The sequence below is a fragment of the Astatotilapia calliptera genome, chromosome 14 (assembly GCF_900246225.1).
Source record: "Astatotilapia calliptera chromosome 14, fAstCal1.2, whole genome shotgun sequence".
In the NCBI taxonomy this organism is placed as follows: Eukaryota; Metazoa; Chordata; class Actinopteri; order Cichliformes; family Cichlidae; genus Astatotilapia; species Astatotilapia calliptera.
In genome coordinates this window covers 38278601-38298581 of record NC_039315.1, presented here as the reverse complement: position 1 = coordinate 38298581, position 19981 = coordinate 38278601, and the positions used below count along the sequence as shown (strand labels likewise).

The window sequence follows — 19981 nt, the reverse complement described above, 5'->3', positions numbered from 1 at the left end:
AAAGCAGGACAGAAAACAGCCACAAAGGACCTTAAAGAAAAATATTTTTTCTACACTAGAATCATTGTCATCCAGAGTACAGGTAGAACTGTACAACCTATTTGGTCTTTTCATCGTTAATTTTGTTATTTACTCTTTATATTGTTGGATGATGTATGTGTGTGCATACGTGCAAACATACACACGTATTGGGTGTGAATTTTGTGCATGTATGTACACTGAACAAAAAAATAAACGCAACACTTTTGCTTTTGCTCCCATTTTCATGAGCTGAACTCAAAGATCTGAAACATTTTCTACATACACATAAAGAACCATTACTCTCAAATATTGTTCACAAATCTGTCTACATCTGTGTTAGTCAGCACTTCTCCTTTGCCGAGATAATCCATCCCACCTCACAGGTGTGGTATGTCAACGTGCTGATTAGACAACATGAATATTGCACAGGTGTGCCTTAGACTGCCCACAATACAACAACAACTATCCTGTTCCTAGGACTGCACTCTTCTGGACAGAAATCTTGGGTGTTGTTCCTGGGATCTGCTGGAGCCGCGGAGCCTTGTTCTTACCATTCAGCTCACTCCTTTATCCCCCGCAGTTATTTCGTGGTTAAGGCTTTCCTAGCAGCACACTACGTGGTTCCTGTTTGCCTGTAGTATTCCCAGGTACTTGTAGCTGTCCTTCATGTCTGCAATATTGCCTTCTGGTAGTGCAATCCTCTAGTTCTGACTATTTTGCCATGTGTTGGCTTTCTTTTAGTCAATCCAGGCAGTGCCCAGGTTAGTGAGCTTGGTGTTGCAGTCTCGGCTGACTGTTCTGTCTACCAAGAGCTGGTATTTTCCCCCTCTGGTATTCTGCCAATTCCTTTCTGTTCCACACTAATGTACTGAGCCATGATCCTGTTCATCTTAGCTGCTATGCTGCCTGACAGGAGCTTCCATGTCTTGCAAGGCAAGGCAAGTTTATTTGTATAGCACAATTCAACAACAAGGTGATTCAAAGTGCTTTACAGAGACATTAGAAACAAAAACAAATAAAAAGCATGATTTAAAATTGATTAAAACAAGCAAACAAAGTAACTAACTAATTAACAAACAAACAAACAAACAAACAAAGAAAACAGTATATAAAATCAAAACAGATAAAATCAGAACACTAGTTAAAATTAGAACAGTAGATAAAATCAGTAGTTAAATGTAAGTTTTGAAATTTAAGCTTAAAAGTGTGGATTTGGTGCTTTTGTCAAATGCAGCTGAGAATAGGTGAGTCTTCAACCTGAAACCTGAGGCTTTCTGGGAGTTTGTTCCAGATATAAGGAGCATAAAAGCTGAATGCAGCTTCTCCGTGTCTGGTTCTGACTCTGGGAACTGATAAAAGACCGGATCCAGATGACTTGAGGGATCTGCAAGGTTCATACTGGGTCAGGAGGTCACTGATGTATTTTGGTCCTAAACCATTCAGAGCTTTATAGACCAGCATCAGAACTTTAAAGTCTATCCTCTGACGGACAGGAAGCCAGTGTAAAGACCTCAGAGCTGGACTGATGTGGTCCACTTTTTTGGTCTTAGTGAGGACTCGAGCAGCAGAGTTCTGAATGAGCTGTAGTTGTCTGACTGGTTTTTTAGGTAGACCTGTAAAGATGCTGTTACAGTAATCAAGCCTACTAAAGATGAATGCATGGACTAGTTTTTCCAGGTCCTGTTGAGACATCAGATCTTTTATCCTTGAAATATTCTTGAGGTGATAGTAAGCTGATTTTGTTATTGTCTTAATGTGTTTTCCTAAGTTTAGGTCTGCATCCATTACTACACTAAAATTTCTCGCCTGGTTTGTGGTTTTTAGGTGTATAGATTGAAGTTCTCTGGTGACCTGTAATCGTTTTTCTTTGGTGCCAAAGACTATTGCCTCAGTTTTGTTTTTGTTTAGCTGGAGAAAATTGTGGCACAACCAGTCATTAATTTCCTCGATGCATTTACCAAGAGCCTGTACAGGGCCTTGGTCTCCTGGTGACATTGTGATATATATTTGTGTGTCATCTGCATAGCTACGATAGTTTATTTTGTTGTTCTTTATAATCTGTGCCAGTGGGAGCATGTAAATGTTAAACAGAAAGGGTCCCAAGATGGAACCTTGGGGAACTCCACATGTGATACTTGTCTGCTCAGATGTGAAGTTACCTATTGATACAAAGTATTTCCTGTTTTCTAGGTATGTTTTGAACCAGTTTAGTACAGTTCCTGAAAGACCTGTCCAGTTCTCCAGTCGTTTGAGTAATATGTTGTGGTCAACTGTATCAAATGCTGCACTGAGATCCAGTAAAACTAAGACTGACATTTTTCCACTGTCTGTATTCAGACATATGTCATTGAACACTTTGGTCAGAGCAGTTTCAGTGCTGTGGTTCTGTCTAAAAGCTGGCTGGAAGGCATCATAGCAGTTATTCTGTTTTAAGAAGTAATTGAGCTGTTGAGAAACTGCTTTTTCAATGATCTTACTTAAAAATGGGAGATTTGAGATCGGCCTGTAGTTGTTCATTTGTGTCTTGTCAAGATTGTCCTTTTTCAGTATAGGTTTTATTACAGCAGTTTTTAGTGATTCTGGAAACACACCTGATAAGGAGCTTGCAAAGAAAAGCGTCTGGACTTCTTTAAGTTACTTGAAGACGTTTCACCTCTCATCCGAGAAGCTTCTTCAGTTCTAAGGTCAAATGGTGGAGAGTCCCAGATATAAACCTAGTGGGAGTATCCCCCCACAGAGGGACAAAAGGACCCCCTGATGATCCTCTAATCCCCTGAGCCAAGGTGGGAAACTGGGTGTGGGTCCCAAGCTTCTCGGATGAGAGGTGAAACGTCTTCAAGTAACTTAAAGAAGTCCAGACGCTTTTCTTTGCAAGCTCCTTTGACCAGCAGGAGGAGGAGTTCAGTTGACCTAAGATGTCCTCCAGGTCTTTGTTGTTAATAGGGTGAAACTCTTTCATGGTGTTTAAACAGTTTTTCAGTGGACACAGTACATATTCTGGATTTGCTGTTTATGTACCAATTTCTTGTCTAATCTTTTGGATTTTTTCTGTGAAGAATTTGGCAAAGTCATTGCAGGCCATGGTCGAATGAAGTTCAGCTGCCACTGACACAGGAGGGTTTGTTAGCCTGTCAACTGTAGAAAATAAGACCCGAGCATTATGGCTGTTTTTAGTGATGATGTCAGAGAAGTAGGACCTTCTTGCACTCCTCAGTTGTAAATTATAATTGTGAAGTTTCTCTTTATAATCATAATGAACCTGGAGGTTTGTTTTTCTCCATCTGCGCTCAGCTTTCCTACACTTTCTTTTTTCATTTTTCACTAGTGTGGAGTTTCTCCATGGAGACTTTTTCCTTCCAGAGATAACCTTCACCTTAATGGGAGCAATAGTGTCCATTACATTTAACATGTTAGCATTGAAGCTATTGACGAGCTCATTGACTGACCCTCTGGACAGGGTCAGTAAGGCATGTAGTTGGATATGGCAAGTCCCTTCTGGGAGTCAGGACTGCTGCTGTCTAACTTTTCATACTTGAGACCCTTTCATAAAAGTCTGCCATTGTGATGGTCACTGGATCTTGTTCAGGGAGGTTGCTGATCTGCTCTTGGATCCAATAGCAACTGAGTATTGCTGTTATGGGTTGTGTCCTTTTCCCATATGCTCTTCCAGTATTGCACTGTCACCAGTCTTGGTGGGGCTGTTCTCATATTGTTCCCCTGCCACTGAGAGTACACTTTAGATCGTTTAGTATATCGGGGTTATTCTCCTGTACACCTCTTCAAGTGACTGGTCAAGGCTGTGAGTCTTTGCTTGGCAGTTTCCAAGGGCTCAGGTATGGACATCTTGTTTAGGCACTTGCTTGGCACCCTTTTCTTGACCTGTAGTCTCCTTCTCCATGGAGGATACTGGTCCTTGTTCCTGTTTATCTTGTCGCAGTGGTCCCCAACCTTTTTTGTGCCACGAACTGGTTTAATGTCTGACAATATTTTTACGGACTGGCCTTAAGACAACAAAATAAAATGATACTACCAAGACAAAAACTGTGGTATTTTGTAAATATAATAATAAACACGAATTCACTGTGTAATTGTGTAACTTTATTAGCAGGATCCTCCTGAAATGCGGCAACAACATTGAGAGTAACATCCTCCTATCTGCCCCTTAATGATCTCTGGTCACTATGGTAACGCATAAATATTTCTTTCAAAATAAGACACACAACTACAACACGGGGAAAAGACCCAGGGAAAAAGAGTTAATGATAAAAACACTGAAAACCATGAATTTCACACCTGAGCCTCAACTCTCGTGGCCTCGTACCAAACCGGCCCGGTACCGGTCCGTGGCCCGGAGGTTGGGGCATGCTGTATTATAGCCAAGCATGCACTCCACACTTAACCCAGATTTATGGTTGGGTGTGTCAACCATTATGGCTGTGACAAAGTAGATGAGCAATTGTAAAACAGTGGAACCCAGAGTTACGAAATTAATTCGTTCCCGAGGTTCTTTCGTAAGTCGAAAATTTTTGTAAGTCGAAGCACCCATCGTGCCTTTTGAGTGAACGATAAGCTATAGGCTCATTGATAACTGCAACAACAATACGTCGTTCAAGTGGCACAGCAAAGTGCAAGTACGAAAGCCAAGGGGGTTGTCACATGATTCGGAAGGCATTATGGGCATTGTGGGCATTCTGGCCTCAGCCAATCAGAGCCAGTTGATTTCGTTACGCGGGCATTTTGCCATAACATGGGCAGAAATATTGCCGTTAAGTGCCTTCGTAACTTAAATTTTTCGTTTAATTGGGTATTCGTAAGTCGGGGTTCCACTGTACTCGCCACTTGTCCCAGAAGTATTAACTTTTTGCACATAATGCATATTATTCTCTATATATGTTCATTTGCTGATTTGCTATTGTCAAGGTAACATTGCTGCGCTTACTATCCCAGGTTTGTTTGCCCGGCCCGGACACGGAAAGGATTGACAGATTGATAGCTCTTTCTCTTGGTTTGTTTGTTTGTTTTGTCAGCATCATGTTGCTGGCAAAACAAACATTCAGCAAATTAAAGCAAATACTTCATTTTTCAAAATGGTGGCGCACACCGGCACAGCGGCTCTCCTGATTTGTGTTATCTGTGCCTTTTTGTGTGTTTATCGTGTTTATTGTGTGTTGTACATTTGTCTACCTGCACTACTGGACATTACAGTCATCTGGACATATTGGACATCGGTTTCCAAATGAAGATGACCATCCTCAGTGACTTTCATTGCACACACAACATTCTGGACAAGATAGCTAGACCAACAGGATCCCTGTGGATTGTTGTCAGGTTAAACAGGTGACGCAGATGGCAAAGAGAGAGGAAACAAAAGCGAGGCTGGAGGGCTGGATAATTGGGTAGGCTGCAGAAGTAGCCACTCTGTGTAGAGCCCCAGGAAGGCTGCAGGTCCCAATGGAGTACCTGGGAAGGTGCTCAAGGCATGTGCCAAGCAGCTAGCACAAGTCTTCACTGACATCTTCAAGCTGTCTGTGGAACAAGCCTTTATCCCGCCCTGCTTGAAATCTGCCATAATGATCCCCATCCCAAAACAGTCACCCATACCCAGTCTCAATGACTTCCATCCAATTGCACTAATCCCTGTAATCACAAGTGCTTTGAGAAACTGATTCTGGGGCACATCAGAACCTGACTCCCCCCCACTCTGGACCCACACCAATTTGCATATCGGACTAACAGATCCACAGAAGACGCCATAGCCATTTCTCTCCACACAGCACTGAGTCACCTGGAGCAACAGGGGAGCTATGTCAGAATGCTCTTCATTGTCTTCAGCTCAGCCTTTAACACAATAATACTGGACATTTTGATCACCGAGTTAGCCAACCTGGGGCTTCCGCCACCCACCTGCTCTTGAATAAAGGACTTTTTGGTTAACAGACCCCAGCAGGTGAAACTGGGTCCTCACCTCTCTTCCACCCTCACTCTCAGCACCGGCTCTCCCCAGGGCTGCATACTAAGCCCACTAATCTAATACCTCTACACATCTGACTGCAGTCCCGCCCACCCAGAGAACATCATTGTCAAATTTGTTAATGACACAACGGTGTTGGGGCTGATCACAAGGGGAAATAAGGCGCCCTAGAGAGATGAGTTCCTGAAACTGGGAGAATACTGTGCATTAAACAACCTTGCACTTAACATCAACAAGACCAAGGAAATCATCCAGAACTTCAGGCGAAACAGAGCTGCCCCTGCCCCACCTGCACATCAACTGTGAATGTGGAGAGCAAGTGGAAGCCTTCAAATTCCATTGGCGTCCACATCTCTGCAGACCTCTCCTGGTCAGTGAACACCACGGCGCTAGTCAAGAAGGCCCAGCAGCAGCTACACTTCCTAAGGGTGCTCAGCAAGGATCAAATAAACACCCCGCTGCTGACCTATGCAGTGACAGTGGCATGCCAACTGCATGGAGGCAGACAGGAAGAGACTGCAGAGGGTGGTAAACAGCACAAAAATTTATCGGCTGCCCCCTGCCCTCCTTGTCTGCCATCTATAACTCCTGTTGTCTCAGCAGGGTGAGAAACATCTTGAAGGACATTACCCACCCTGTCTAGCATCTTTTTAACCTACTGCCCTCTGGCAGGCGCTTCAGATCCATACGGGCCAAACAGACTCAGGAATAGCTTCTTCCCCAAAGCTATCACCATACTCAACTCAAACTTGCACAAAAGTAATTTGCACTGAAATATCTGCACTGACCACTGCACCACTAGACATAAATTACCCTGACCATTCATGCTCATTCTGATGTTCCTTGGACTCTTGCCTGTGCTCAAATTGTCAGTGCTCAAATTGTCCATGTCATCATTCCCTGGCTGTCTGTCTGTGTCACCAAGTGCTGTGTATTTATATTATGTGTATAATTATAATAATGTATAGTTTTTTCTAATGTGCTAAGCACGTGTGCACATGTACACTATAACTCTCATTATACTGTGTATAATGACAATAAAGGCTAGCATTAGCTGGAGAGTAGGAGGCAAAATATAAAATGACAAATGAGCAAGCTGCAGTGGTTTAGTATTGAGAGAGTAGACTGCATCATAGTCTTTTGTGGAAAGACTAAAAACCATGTGGCTAAATAAGTACCACATCTGCTTTAAAAAGACAATAAGGCAGTTTATTAGATATAAAGTCGGACTCCACAGTATTCTCAAAATCAATTGTACATTGTTTAATTCATGTTTTTCTATTCATAAAAAACTTTCCAGAAGGCTCTTGTGTGTGCCCAACAGTAAAATAGACTGGTTCTTATTTAGTACTTTTCTACTCTACCTGAACATTCAAAGTGCTTTATACATTGCATTTGTACATTATACCAATGTAAAGAAGACGCAGATAGAACCAGCAGTATATTATCAATGTGAAAATCAGGCCACCAGTATCCAATTCCTATGATACGTAGTGCAATATAATAACTTCTTAAATGAAGCATAAAGAAAATTTCTCATCCATCAGTGATGACCCAAGGTTTCAATATTACTTAAATTAATTTCTTATCTTTATATATTACTGTTAAATTATTGTTAAATTGAAAAAATGTACCAATGCAGCGCAAACCCAGTAGATAGAAGTTTATGGGTGTTTTCTGTCATTGCCGTTCAAATGCAGAGAATGTGTGCGAGTATTGTGAACCAGTGTTTCACATTAGATCTCCAGGTTGATATATTACTACACCAATCAGGCTTGTACTGGACTATTTATTTTCCAGCGTTGATTAATGACTACACAATATAGAGCCAGCATCCTACTGTATGCATGTTTGTATGGTTATAACAATTTCATTGTGACCTTGATGAAAAATCATTATACTTTTATGGACATTAGACACCATACATGTCCTATCCATCTTTTGGCTAATTGTTATCAGTTTCTGTTAGTGATGCCAGTGCCTGGGCTTGTTTCCAATTAGAATGGGTATATATCACACATTCAATCTTCACTTGGTTACCTGTGGAGAGAAGAAAGGAGCACGAAGCAAAAGGAGGGGGAAGGCGAATAGGTGAAGGAACAGCAGGGAGTGAAATAGAAATGGAGAGGGAGGGAGGTGAAGAGGCAGTCTAAGAAGGCCGGCTATTTTTCACCAGGGTCCATCGTGAAGTTATCAGGCGGGAGTGTATGTGAGCCCACTGGATGATAATGTGGCATGACACTTCTGAAATGAGAGCTGGGTTGCCATGGCAAAAAGCATAGAGGGACGGTTTCTCCAGGGGCTGAAATAAAACAAGCTGTAAATGATGTTTGATTAGGATTTAGATCATGGAACTGGTGAGGACAGCCCCTTTGTCATCTGTTTGTCTAGGCCTCGTAGGCTTATTTGTCTCCGAGCACTAATATGTTTATTTATATGTGTGTTGTTGCTCCAGGTTAAAATGACATAACTGAATATAGTGAAATAATGATTTAAATCAATTCATTTTCATAAGATTGGCATATGTATATTGTGATTAAACAGAACAGTGAAAACAGTATATGGCTTTTTCAATAAATAATGAAAAAGAAAATCAAAACTTGGTGATATATACATAGCTTTTCATTATTTTCACTGGGATATAAATTCATTGTGTCAAATTTATTTATCAGTGTCAAAGAAACATTATTAAAGCTTTTTTTTAAAGTATTTGCAAGACACAGATGTTTTTATAAAACCTTTGTTCTTTCTGATGTGTTCTTTTAACTTTATACAACATACCTCATTCACACTAGCACTGTTTTCCATGCTTAAATGCTTTCTGGATAACAGTTACACAGATTCAGACTTGGAGAGCAACTAAGGGATAGTATCTTGTCCAAAGATATTTAGCATGCAGGATGGAGCAGCCAGGGATCATACCATCTACTTTCCAGTTAGTAGATGGTCTGCACTACCTTCTGAGCTACAACAGTGACAAGACTTGAAGAACATAAATGAGTAGATAGAAAAGCTTACTGTGCCTAAATACTAGGGGTGCAACGATATTCGTATCGATATTGAACCGTTCGATACAGTGCTTTCGGTTCGGTACGCATATGTATCGAACAATACAAAATTTTTAATTTATTTTATCAACTTTCCTTCTGACGATGCTGTCTGTGTTGAGCGCTCAGTGGATCTGCGCAGTGTAGTGTAGTGCAGCCCAGGCGGAGTAGTCGAACGCAGATTCACTGAGTGCAGCGCAAGCTAGCCAGACAGAAGCTAAGCTCTCCTTGCAACATGGCAAATTGAACCTCCCCCACCCTCATTCAGATCTGGCTTTTGGAACTATTTTGGTCTTCATGTGACGTATGACCCTGAAGGTAAGCACGTCATGGACTAAAGTAAAACAGTATGTTGGATGTGCCCTCTGTGAGGCCGGGCGGCGCTGCTGCACTGGGCCCCGGTCTGGATGGGCCTGGGCCCCCTTTCCCTGGCGGGTCGGGGAGTATGGGGGTGCCTACTGGGGTCAGCGGGGGAGCTGGCCCAGGGAGGGGTCACTTGCCCCTCCCTTCCTTCCCTCCCCATCTCCAGCTGCCTCCCTCTTCCCGCTCCACCACAACCACCCACACATGCAGGACCTTGGAGTAGGGGTATGTCACCAGGGTGCAGAGGAGGCTCCCCCCCCCCCCCCTCCCCCCGTCCCCTTCTGGCTGCCTCTGCCTCAATTTTATCCCACAACTTAGACATTCACATTACTCACACTCTCATTACACATACATGTAGGATCTTGGGGGTGGGAACGATACACGGAATCCAAATTACCATCAGGGTGTACACCTCACCCCTGGCGTCGTTGCCCACCTCTCAATTTTAAATACACGTAGACATTGAGGGCTAGCAGGAGGGACTATGCGCTTACCTGCTGCTCTCTGGCAGGTAGCTCCATGCCCTCCTGGGTTTTAATTGCACCTTAGAACACACATGCATCAACACTACAATGAGCGGGTGGAGGGAGGTTTGGAGTCTTCTCTCACCCCCGTTCTCTGCGGCCTGCTGGAGCGGGGGGGCTAGGAGGAGGAGTTGGCCGTCCGACTGCGGTCTGGAGTGTGGAGCCTCCCTGCTGCTGCGGAGTCGGGGCGGTCTGCCTCCCCCCACCGCAGGGAAAATGGTAACACCACCTGGGTCTGGGTGCAGTTCCCCCCTCCAGGGGCAAGGGTACCTAGACCCGGTTCGTAGAGTACGCTTGGGGAGTGTGATCGTGTGTACAGCGTCTCTTTATGTTTGTCTCCACGTTGGTTGAGTGTGGAGTAAGTGCATATGAGAGCATGAGGGTGGGAATGGATGTTTGTGTCTGTGTGTGCCTGTATGTCTGTGTCTATATGTCAGGTTGGGTATCAGACACCACCTCTCTGGGGACATCTCAGGCCCTCCAAGGTATGGAGGCCTATCTCCCCCCACCATCACTTCCTCTGCCAGTGGCAGACTCCCTCAGACTTCGGTGCATTGGTGATTCTTTGTGTCTGGGGATGGACGTCCAGGTACACACCGGCTCACTCCTTGGTGGCCGCTTATCGGGGCCTGGAGCCTGGGGCTCGCTCGGGCCACTTCGGAGGTGGGGTGCCCTTGGCCTCTCGGCCTGGGGCTCGGTCACTCAGGCACAGCTGGCTGCCGGCGGAGCTCACGGGCGCGTCACTGCAACCCCCCCTGGCTTCTGCTCCGGGGCTGCTGAGTGAGCCCTCATCTGGGACTCTCCTCAGCTCTTATAACATAATTCCCCCTTCTAGTGTCCAAGTGATGTGTGGAGGAGATGAGAGATGGCATCGTCTGTGGAACGATTTGGACGGTAAGCGAACTGTAGTGGGTCCAGTGTGTCTGGTAGTGAAGAAATGATGAAGTCTCTGACCAGGCGTTCAAAGCACTTCATCACTACTGAGGTGAGGGCTACAGGGCGATAGTCATTGAGAGAAGCAGGGTGGGGTTTCTTCGGGACAGGAACAATGATGGACTCTTTGAAGCATGTGGGGATCACCGACTGAGATAAAGAGATGTTGAATATCTCAGTGAACACAGGAGCTAGCTGGTATGCGCAGTCTCTTAGGATACGACCTGGGATGCCGTCTGGTCCTGCTGCTTTCCTGTTAGCACATGATTCTCCTTATGGGGACCTGATATGTTTAATACGCTGCTGAGAATATAGCCCAGAAGAAGCGTATAGTATAGCTTTTATTTTGGAAAGAGCCATTTCTCTGTAATAAACTCTCTTTTCCAAAGATGAGGGATTCTTCAATCAGATACAGGGCTCGCAATATCGCTAGCGATTTTTCCAGTCGGGCTACCAAAATCTATCTCTGCCCTGCCCGTCGGGCTATCGTAGGAAGGAAAAATATATGTCAATGCTTTTGCATTCTTTCGGAAATGTAGCTGGGTAATTATGTCATTGGCATCGGTGAGCCACTGTCAATATGTGACATATTGAAATCGCGTTTGAATTTGTGCTTGTTTTTTGCTTTCACTTTGCAATCGCGCGAACTGTGTATAGAGAGCAACAGCACTGATTGGTGAGTGATGATAATTTGTGCACCAATTCCTCTGACATCGTCTTATCAATCGTTAGCTTACTACGCAAACATGACAAGTGAAATCTCCCGCAGCAAGCTTAAACATGTGAGAGGTTGATCGCGCAGAGAATCGCTGAGCTTTATGTGAGTGCGTGTGTAAAAGCAGCAGGATATATATTTCAGTTCTGCTGAGCCAAATAAGACAGGCCAGGGTGAAGAAGTGACAGCCAAAGAAAAGCTTACCACAAAACGGAAAAGTTATGACAAATCAGACTATAAGGCAAAAAGAAAGTGCAGCTTTATGGTTTCATGGACAAAATAATTTCTGTGGCTTCAATATGACAAGCTAAAAAATCAGGGCTGCACATAAGTGGTCCGCAGGTGCGCATTCGCTGTCAAAATAAAAAACGCGCACAAGATAAGAAGTTGCAACGCGTGTTTGCGTACATAAGATTTTCAGGAGAAGGACAGACATTTGTTTAGAACTCTTAAAGATGTTGAAGAAGCTCCTTTAAGCAATTACTTTGGTATTCCTCCACCTCCAAAGAAATGTCAGAAGGAGTTCGAACCACAAAAGAAGCGTGTATTCTCGGAAAAGTAGTTGCAGGAGGTGAGCCGGCTTCAAACAAATGATGAACGCACAGAGATGCGGTGCGGAATGTGCCGTAAAAATTTAATAAATGACAAATTAAAAAGGCATGAACATTTTTTTTGTATCGAAAAAATATCGAACCGTGACACCAAAGTATCGAACCGAACCGAACCGTGAATTTTGTGTATCGTTGCACCCGTACTAAATAATTATTTTTTTTACTGTTTTGTTGGAGTATTCATAACTTAGGGTTACAAAAAACACAAATATTTCAATTAATCTGGTGTCTGTTAAGAAAGTCACAACACACACTGACACGTCTGTTTAAGTTGTTTTTAAAAAGGTTACAACACATAATCGTCCCAGTTTGAACAGTCATATTTTGAATAGCCACCGTTAAACGCACGTACCCACATATTGAGCTATCCTGTTTTCAAGAAACCAACTTCCTAACAAAGCAATTTTAGTTAGGCCGCAGTCATGCTGGTCTATGACTCCTGTATTCTCTTGGGAGAAATGTGTGTTTCCTGACCAGTTGGGAAGGGGGTATTTGATGTCTCTAGGTGAAATTGGTTGCAAACATCTGGAATGTGGGGCCTCCCTGCTACTGCCGAGTCGGGGCAGTCTACTTCTCTCCACCGCAGGGAAAAGGGTAACACCACCTGGGTCTGGGTGCAGTTTCCCCCTCCAGGGGCAAGGGTACCTAGACTTGGGGCTTAGAGTACGCTTGGGGCGTGTGATCGTGTGTACAGTGTCTGTCTGTCTCCACGTTGGGTGTTGAGTAATTGCATATGAGAGCATGAGGGTGGGAATGGATGTCTGTATCTGTGTGTGCCTGTATGTCTGTGTCTATATGTCAGGTTGGGTATCAGACGCTACCTCTCTGGGGACATCTCAGGCCCTCCAAGGTATGGAAGCCTATCTCCCCCCACCACTTTCCCTGCCAGTGGCAAACGCCCTCAGACATCGGTGCGTTGGTGGTTCTTTGTGTCCGGGGGTGGGCGTCCAGGTACACACCGACCCACTCCTTGGTGGCTCCTTGTCGGGGCCTGGAGCCTGGGGCTCGCTCGGGCCCCTTCGGAGGTGGGGTGCCCTTGGCCTCTCGTGTCACTCTGGAGGTGGGGTGGGTGTCACTCTGGCACAGCTGGCTGCCGGGGGAGCTCACGGGCGCGTCACTGCACCCCCCCTGGCTTCTGCTCCGCGGCTGCTGAGTGAGCCCTCATCTGGGGCTCTCCTCAGCTCTTTCTGGGATAGAGTTTTGATCTCCTCCATACCTGCTTCATGCCCTGGTGCTGTGGCCCCCCACACCCTCTAGCAGGTCATTACATGAAGGAACCTTTTAAATACAACTGCGCTCATGCTCACAGGTATACACACGGGTGCTCACACACACAAACTACACCCTTTTTGGCTCCTACCTCAAAGCACACTGTGTTCTGTTGATCGTACGTGCTGCACAATAATGTTTAATATTTAGTATTTACTGTTATATTCCCATAGATCATCGTGATGTTGTTTATTATGTTGCTCTTTTTTTTTCTTCTGCTTGTTTTCTCTTTTTTCTTTCTCAACAGGTGATCCAGGTGATCGATATATGTATTTTTTGTCTGCTTATTTTGTTGGTTTTTGTTTTTTGCCCCTGTCCCTCTTCTCCGCTGTTTTTCTTTCCCTCTTTCTTTCTCTTCCCCTTTCTTTTCCCCAGTCAAGTCTGTCCCATATTTAGCAAGGAAAAATAAAATAAAACAAACAATAAAAGGTGAATCAAAGGCTGGGATGGTCCATTTGGTAAAGTAAATCCGTTGGGCATCTTTCTTCGCCTTTAGACAATAATTCTGATGGCAAAAGAGCGAAACGGGACAGGCAAAAAACAAAAATAAATTGGTTGCAAAGAGGGTTCTGCACCGAAAAATTATTGCATTTAATTTTTTTAGCTAGCTGATTTTTATGGCCACTTATAGTTTGCATGGAAGATGCCTGCTTGTCTAAAAATACTTGCTTACTACTGGCTGAGTGGTAGTAAAACTTGAAAAACATGCAGTGGGACCTGTAAATAGACAACATTTATCTTCAAGGTGCAAGTGGTGCCTTGCCACTGCAGCCAACATATTTCAAAAGATGCAGTTTTTACTATGAATGTGAAGGTTCAACATTTCCAGCTGATATCACACTTTTCATAGTTTTACAGGTGCTCAGAGAGTAGTTTTCAAGTGTTAGCAAACACGACATCTTCCATGCAATCTACAGGCAACTACAGCAATCTGTTAGTGATTAAAATAATTCCAAGGTCTTTCAGTGCAGCATCATGTATCTCTTTGCAACCACTTTGCAACTACCAGCAACAATTCACCAACTGGTCTGGGAATACAGTCAGTGACTGCTTTTTATGGCTGCTTGTTTGGGGCTTTAGCAATCAGTTTCACACGAACTGCCATCAACCTTTAACAACCACTCAGTGACTAGTCAGGGAATATACATTTTTCCTATAAACTTCAGGTGCCCACAGGAGATGGTTGTTCCTCTCTGAGCCTGGTTCAGTTGGAGGTTTCTTCTTTTGTTTGTTTGGATTTTCTCTGTATAATTGTGCAGTCTCTACATTACAATACAAAGCACCTCAAATTGACTTGACTTGAATTGAATTGAATTGTTGCTTCTGGTGTTTTCTTTTCATTTCAGGATTTGAAACACATGTCTCATTTTATCCTACAAATTCTAGAGTCTACACAGGCAAACCTAATACTTTTGTGTATTTCACAAAGGTACTATCTCTTGATGTCTCAAAGTATTCAGCTTTTCATTGTTTTGTTTTTGTCTTATCTCCTCTGCTTTCTTGCTCACACATTCTGTCCTTGCTCTGGTTTTGTCCTCTCCACTGTATCTGTCTTTGTTTTATTGATTTAGAATATCTTCTCTTGCACATGCTTACACAAAAATACACTGATTTGGTAATGTAATCCTCACCTTTTCCTTTCTCACCTCAAACCATACACAATATTCAACAGACCATAATGGGAAAGAGGTGTTGACATCAGCCACCACTGAGAAAACATGATGACATGCTTTTGTGCAGTCTCGTCATTGTCTCATCGTCAAAACAAATAAAAAGCATGATTTAAAATTGATTAAAACAAGCAAACAAACAAACAAACAAACAAACAAAACAGTACATAAAATCAAAAATCAAAACAGATAAAATCAGTAGTTAAAATGTAAGTTTTGACATTTAAGTTTAAGTGTTGATTTGGTGCTTTATTTAAATGCAGCTGAGAATAAGTGAGTCTTCAACCTGGATTTAAATAAACTGAGTGTTTCAGCTGATCTGAGGCTTTCTGGGAGTTTGTTCCAGATATAAGGAGCATAAAAGCTGAATGCAGCTTCTCCGTGTCTGGTTCTGACTCTGGGAACTGATAAAAGACCGGATCCAGATGACCTGAGGGATCTGGAAGGTTCATACTGGGTCAGGAGGTCACTGATGTATTTTGGTCCTAAACCATTCAGAGCTTTATAGACCAGCATCAGAACTTTAAAGTCTATCCTCTGATGGACAGGAAGCCAGTGTAAAGACCTCAGAGCTGGACTGATGTGGTCCACTTTTTTGGTCTTAGTGAGGACTCGAGCAGCAGAGTTCTGAATGAGCTGTAGTTGTCTGACTGATTTTTTAGGTAGACCTGTAAAGATGCTGTTACAGTAATCAAGCCTACTAAAGATGAATGCATGGACTAGTTTTTCCAGGTCCTGTTGAGACTAGAGATGGACCGATCCGATATTACATATCGGTATCGGTCCGATACTGACCCAAATTATTGGATCGGATATCGGCAAGAAATAAAAAATGTAATCCGATCCATTAAATATCAAAAAAGCACCTCACAAAACTTGCTACACGGCGTAACTCGGCTCATAACCGTAGCAAGTTGCAGCAGTATGCATCACGTGATAGAGCGGCTGTGTGTATTTGTAGCCTTGCTAGCAATCCGGCATTTCATCTCCGAGGAAGCTATCCCAGAGAGAAGTAAAGCAAGTGTGTAAGTTCATCTCTGAATGTTTGTAAAGCATTCCCACTTTAAGCTTAACAACCGATATATGGAGCGACTGCCTCTCTCACTCTCCTGCTCCTACTTCAATCGTGAAACTGATCAATGATCAGCTAATCGGCTTTTCTGTCGGGAGTCCGTCTCTCTTCTTTGTTTTTGGCCCACTTCTCACCAGAACGAGGAAACCAGCGGCTGAACAACAGCAGCACGTTTAAGCTTGATAAGCTGTTGTTAGTATTTATTTAATATTACTTTCTAGACTAGGATCTTTTTCTACGCAGCTGACGGCTGGTAACTGTGCAGGGGCGGATCTAGGAAAGTTTAGCCAGGGGGGCCGATAGGGCATTAACAGGGAAAAGGGGGGCACAAAGACATACTTTTCTTTATTATTCTCATTTAAAATGTCGAGCTTTTAATAAATAATTATCCAAATCTTACACCCAAAGTTTTAATCTGATGTAAAATGTATAGAAGTCCATTACTGTTGTTATGGCCCGTCTAGGCGCGGCCAGACCACAACATAAAGGGTGATCCATCCCCGTCCAACCCCAAGCAGCACGTCACACACTTAATATTTTGTGACAGTGATTTATTTACAATAAGTGCAGTTAAACAAAGGAAGGGAGCATATCATAACTTCAGGGTGAACCCAAGGCCAAAACAACAAACAAAAAGTAACCTATCTCAGGAATAAACACAACTTACCTACTCAAAAGAACTAAACCAAACGACAATCACTTTCCTCCCTGCCTAACAAAAACAGGAGAAAACTGATCAACGAAAAAGGCGGTCCACCCCTACACGCTCTTACATTAACATAATATTTTGACACAGTGAACGGTCTGCCGGTTGGGTTGGGCCTAGGATAAATGAATTGGCAGTCCCTGGCGGTCTCTTCTTATCCGCTGCCTCCCAGTCCTCAGCCTCAGGTGTGAGCCATCCACCCTGGATGCACCAATCCCGGAGGAGCACCTGGACACTCAAATTCACACATGATTACGATCACAGTCGTAACACTGTATATAGTAACTGTTAAGTCTAATATACCCTAGTAAGCTATAGTACTTTTTCCTTTGGGAAAGTACCATCTGTGAATCCTGCAATTCTGTTGAAGAAAGATGTTGAATCTATTTAATTATTCTTGAAAAATAATTTATTTCTGTGCATTTTTCCCCCTGCATCAAATTAAATTTGATTACATCGATTAAGCATCATGAGGTGGAAGGTGGTTCCCTATTTTTTTTTGCTGGGAGTTTGCAACCCTATTAGTTAGGTTGCTTAATATTTCTGCTAAGTACTCTTTAAAATACCAGAATAGGGAGGATGGAGTAGGTTTAAGTTTATTAGATTGATCAGTGTTGCTGAACTATGAAATATTTTGGGTGTAGTGTATTTTTTTTACATACAGGTATAACAGAATAGCTTTAGTGTTGTTATTTATTTAAACTTGAGTATAAACTTATACAAAATGCAGCAAGATATTAAAAAAACGTTTTATTGATTAAAAAACACACTATATCGGATTCATATCGGTATCGGCAGATATCCAAATTTATGATATCGGTATCGGACATAAAAAAGTGGTATCGTGCCATCTCTAGTTGAGACATCTGATCTTTTATCCTTGAAATATTCTTGAGGTGATAGTAAGCTGATTTTGTTTTTGTCTTAATGTGTTTTTCTAAGTTTAGGTCTGCATCCATCACTACACCCAAATTTCTCGCCTGGTTAGTGGTAACTAGTAATGACTTCATGAACTTCTTCACAAATAAAATTTTTATCATTAGAGAAAAATTACCAATAATCATCCCACAGATGTAATATTATCTACAGCTTCTCTTAGTACCATTGATGTTAAGTTAGACTCTTTTTCTCCAATTGATCTTTCTGAGTTAACTTCAATAATTACTTCCTCCAAACCATCAACATGTCTTTTAGACCCCATTCCTACAAAACTGCTCAAAGAAGTCCTGCCATTAACTAATTCTTCGATCTTAAATATGATCAACCTATCTCTAATAATCAGCTATGTACCACAGGCCTTCAAGCTGGCTGTAGTTAAACCTTTACTTAAAAAGCTTCTCTAGACCCAGCAGTCTTAGCTAATTATAGGCCAATCTCCAACCTTCCTTTCATATCAAAAATCCTTGAAAGAGTAATTGTCAAACAGCTAACAGATCATCTGCAGAGGAATGGCTTATTTGTAGAGTTTCAGTCAGGTTTCAGAGCTCATCACAGTACAGAAACTGCTTTAGTGAAGGTTAAAAATGATCTTCTTATGGCCTCTGACAGTGGACTCATCTCTGTGCTTGTCTTGCTGGACCTCAGTGCAGTGTTCGATACTGTTGACCATAATATCCTATTAGAGCGATTAGAACATGCTGTAGGTATTACAGGTACTGTGCTGCAGTGGTTTGTATCATATCTATCTAATAGACTCCAATCTGTTCATGTAAATGGAGAGTCCTCTTCACACATTGAGGTTAATTAAGGAGTTCCACAGGGTTCAGTGCTAGGACCAATTCTGTTTACACTATACATGCTTCCCCTAGGCAGCATCATTAGAAGACATAGTATAAATTTTCACTGCTATGCAGATGACACCCAGCTCTATCTATCTATGAAGCCAGATAACACACACCAATTAGTTAAACTGCAGGAATGTCTTAAAGACATAAAGACCTGGATTGCTGCTAACTTTCTGCTTCTTAATTCAGATAAAACTGAGGTTATTGTACTCGGCCCTGAAAATCTTAGAAATATGGTATCTAACCAGATTCTTATTCTGGATGGCATTACCTTGGCCTCCAGTAACGCTGTGAGGAACCTTGTCTGAGCGTGTTGCTGGGTCTGAAATAATAATAATAATAATAAGTATTTCAGACCCAGCAACACGCTCAGACAAAAACTGGTTCACCCGAAAGACAAAACGCCAAAACACAGACTTAACAATGTGGTGTATGCTGTACAGTGCAGCGAGGAATGCCCAGACCTCTACATCGGAGAGACCAAACAGCCACTTCACAAGCGCATGGCACAACACAGAAGAGCCACCTCCACAGGACAAGACTCAGCAGTCCATCTGCATCTTAAGGATAAAGGACACTCTTTCGAGGATGCCAATGTTCACATTTTGGACAGAGAGGACAGATGGCTTGAAAGAGGAGTGAAAGAAGCCATCTATGTCCACTGTGAGCGACCATCTTTGAACAGAGGCGGTGGTTTACGACACCAACTGTCTGCCATCTATAATCCAGTTTTGAGATCCCTTCCCAGACGCCTTAATGCCCACTCACATCCTGGGCCATCTGATCTCAGGAATTCGCATGATAAGGTGGGGCCAGGTTTCACAATGAACTCACCCGAAACTCTGGCTGATTGGGACCCACACCCAGTTTCACACCTTGGCTCAGGCGATTAGAGGATCATCAGGGGGTCCTTTTGTCCCTCTGTGGGGGGATACTCCCACTAGGTTTATATCTGGGACTCTCCACCATTTGACCTTAGAACTGAAGAATCTTCTCTGATGAGAGGTGAAACGTCTTCAAGTAACTTAAAGAAGTCCAGACGCTTTTCTTTGCACGCCCTCAGATGCAGACAAAACAGGATTACTCCTAAAAGTCTGCAAGTGAGCTCTTCAGTTAAAGGCTTCCAGGCAACAAAACTCCTCCAGAAGGCACAGCACCGGCTGATTAATAAACAAGTGAGACAAACAAATTTTTACCAAAGAAGTGCTAAAGAGGAGCGGATCTGACAGAAACTTTCTATGCTTCTAGGTGGTCTAGAGGGGGCCTAAGGGTACATCTTTTGCCAATTTACAATG

The 19981-nt window shown here is 43.0% G+C and overlaps 1 long non-coding RNA gene across 1 annotated transcript; it reads right to left on the bottom strand.

The window, feature by feature from the left end:
* Positions 1–995: 995 nt before the first annotated feature.
* On the bottom strand, positions 996–16931 carry LOC113037003 (uncharacterized). Its single transcript, XR_003274540.1, has 3 exons — positions 16641–16931; positions 11081–11083; positions 996–1007 (listed from the first exon to the last, which is right to left on the bottom strand). It is a non-coding gene; the product is annotated as an uncharacterized LOC113037003 (long non-coding RNA).
* Positions 16932–19981: the final 3050 nt, after the last annotated feature.